This window comes from Pongo pygmaeus, chromosome 2, assembly GCF_028885625.2.
Source record: "Pongo pygmaeus isolate AG05252 chromosome 2, NHGRI_mPonPyg2-v2.0_pri, whole genome shotgun sequence".
In the NCBI taxonomy this organism is placed as follows: Eukaryota; Metazoa; Chordata; class Mammalia; order Primates; family Hominidae; genus Pongo; species Pongo pygmaeus.
Genome location: NC_085930.1, coordinates 185229881 through 185232735, shown reverse-complemented (window position 1 = coordinate 185232735; position 2855 = coordinate 185229881). Strand labels below are relative to the sequence as shown.

The 2855-nt window shown below is 40.6% G+C and overlaps 1 pseudogene; it reads left to right on the top strand.

The window, feature by feature from the left end:
- Positions 1-280: 280 nt before the first annotated feature.
- LOC129032958 (etoposide-induced protein 2.4 homolog) lies at positions 281-2383 on the top strand (annotated as a pseudogene).
- Positions 2384-2855: the final 472 nt, after the last annotated feature.

Sequence of the window (2855 nt, the reverse complement as noted above, 5' to 3'; positions counted from 1 at the left end):
GCTGAGGCTCAGCATTAAAGGAGTCAGCTAGGGTCACACACTGGGCCAACAGACTAAAGGGTTTTTTTGCAAAGATCAATACAATAATTATCTGGATAAGTTTAAATTATTCCCCCAAGGACAATATTTCAACTCATACTTACATTTCTTTTCATGAATAGTTTCTTCAGAGGACAGTTTAGTTTATGGGACAGTTTTATTACAAAGTATTTGGCCCAACTAAATTTGATTTTCTAGATGACTAAGTAGCCATTTATTGTAGGGAAAGATTTTAGATAATATGAAAAGGTCAGGTAAGAGTTGAAATATGTAAATTTCATGTCATCATTCATTTTAAGTCAACTATTTCTTCATTATATAAAGAATTTTCTTTTGATTTCTGTGTCATACACTCAAGTAATATGACACTGTTTCATTTTGTATTGATAAAATAAATAGAAATTTGGGCTTTCTTCACAGAAGCATAGCCATCTTCAAGCATTTACATAGCACTTTATATTTCTAATCTACTTTATCATTTTTATATTACTCATACCTTTCAACAACCTAGTGAATATGTCAATAGTATTAACTTAAATAGGAAAGAAAAGACATAGAAAGTTAAATGACTTCTCCCGATACATAAGATTTTATGTTCTCACAACCTCATTGAATTATTAGATTAAAATGATGCTTCTAATCTTCTATGTTCTTTGTTTATTGTTAAATATTTTATATGAATTTAATAATGATTATAGTTCTAGGAAAAAATAAGGAACCAAATTTTCTTTTCATATCATAGCATAAATTGTATCAGGTATTTTATTTTAAAAAATTGGTTTTGCAAATAATAAAAATATATTTTGTTGATATCTAAGGATTAGTTTTCATCAGATTCTATTTTATTTCACTTTACAAATGTTCCTTTGTGTAATTTACTGTATAAACACCTCACCTCTATGAATTACTTAAGAGTTGAAGTAAATTACTACAAAGTTAAAAATTCTCACCAAATTGAGTTTATCTAGATCTGATCATTAGTTAAGAAATACATTTTAATTCGGCTCATGTACCATTTATTTCACCCCAACAACTCCTCTAGGTAGGCATCGCTATCAGAATAGCAAAATTTGGTAATGTTGCAAAAATAGGTGAATACGTTCCAAATCCTAATAAAATCTTTGCTATGCAATTGCCTTAAGAAATAATGCATAGCCTGGGACCTTCTCTGGGCTACGACACTACTTGCCTTTCTTCGACGTTGTGCCTCTCCCTATTGCTGGGTTCGAGCATCTAGTTTTGAGACGGTAAAAATACCCCAGATGGAGTCTTTGATTCCCCTGTCAAGGTCCTGGAGAAAGGTTTGACACAGTCAGTAAGCCATCTCTTCACCACCCATACTATCAACTACACAGAGGAGAGAGAAGTGCCCCCAAATCTCTCACCATGAAGGACTCACAGCTCCACCACCAGGTCTCTGGCCAGTCCCCTCGCCCACCACTGCCCTGATAAGCTCCTCCACCCCTGGCCACAAGCCCCGCCAGGGTGCTCCCAGGGCAGGGACCACTGCGCCCAGAAGGGCAAGTAGCCTCCTAGCACAGAAAACAGCCCAGAGTATAGAGCAGAAGCAAGAAAGTGAGCTATGTATTGTTAGCAGAATTTTCCAGTGTTGCCCTTGGAATGGGCTTCAATCTCCTCTTGTTTTATGGGGTGTTTATTCCTGTGCTTCAGTCAGTAACAGCTCGATTTATTGATGACCAATTTATTGATCATTACATGGAGATGTTTGCTCATGGCTGGAATTCTTCCTCACGTCAATTTCCAGTGTTCTTTGGGTGTTCCACTGGTTTGTGCTTTGCAAAGTTGTGAATGCCATTTGATTCCAGGATACAGTTGACCTGGCATTTGAGGTATCAGGGAGAAAGCCTCACCCAGTCCCTAGTGGGAGGTGCTGACATGGTCTTCACCCTTTTACTGACATGGTCTTCACCCTTTTGCTGTAGGCTCTTTTCCTGATTCAGGGAATGTTTGTGACTCTCTTTCCCATCCGTCTTGTTAGTCAGCTGGTTAGTCTCTTGCATATGCCACTTCTCTCTCACTGTACCACTTTGAATACCCTTGGTTCAATAAAGGAATTGAAATGCATCAGCTGTTGTCTAACATAGAAAGGAATTGGCCTTACTACTTTGGATTTTGTTTGCCCTTGGCTTTTCTCACAGCACTGCAGCCCTCATATATTATCAGCCTCTTCCAGTTGTGCCTCTTCTCCTTGGTGGTCTTGTTAGGCAACAGACTCTTCCACAAGGCAGTCTACCTGCAGTCTGTCCTGAGCGGCTCAAATTCTGCAGAGAAGTTCCCGTCACATCTATCTCCTGCCAAACTGAAGGCTGCTGCAGGCTGCTGAGTTGCCTGACATCCAAAGGATATGGGTGGGATTGCAGGAGACTGTGGCAGCTCTTTTCCCTGTTCACCTCCTCCTGCCAGGGAAGGCAGGACCCACTCTGCCAACGACCCTCTGCCTATTCTCTTCTCTCTAAGGAATTGGAATGTTTGTCTCTGGTGCCTGTAAGGCAGGATCTTCCTGGCATCAGTGTGTGGATTTATTTATTTATTTATTTACTTATTTATTTAGATGGAGTCTTGCTCTGTCATTCAGGCTAGAGCACAGTGGCGCAACCTCTGCCTCCCAGGTTCAGGCGATTCTTCTGCCTCAGCCTCCCGCGTAGCTGGGATTACAGGCACCCGCCACCATGCCCAGCTAGTTTTTGCATTTTTGGTAGAGACAGGGTTTCACCATGTTGGCCAGGCTAGTCTCGAACTCCTGACCTCAGGTGATCCACCCGCCTTGGCCTCCCAAAGTGCTGGGATTACAGTAG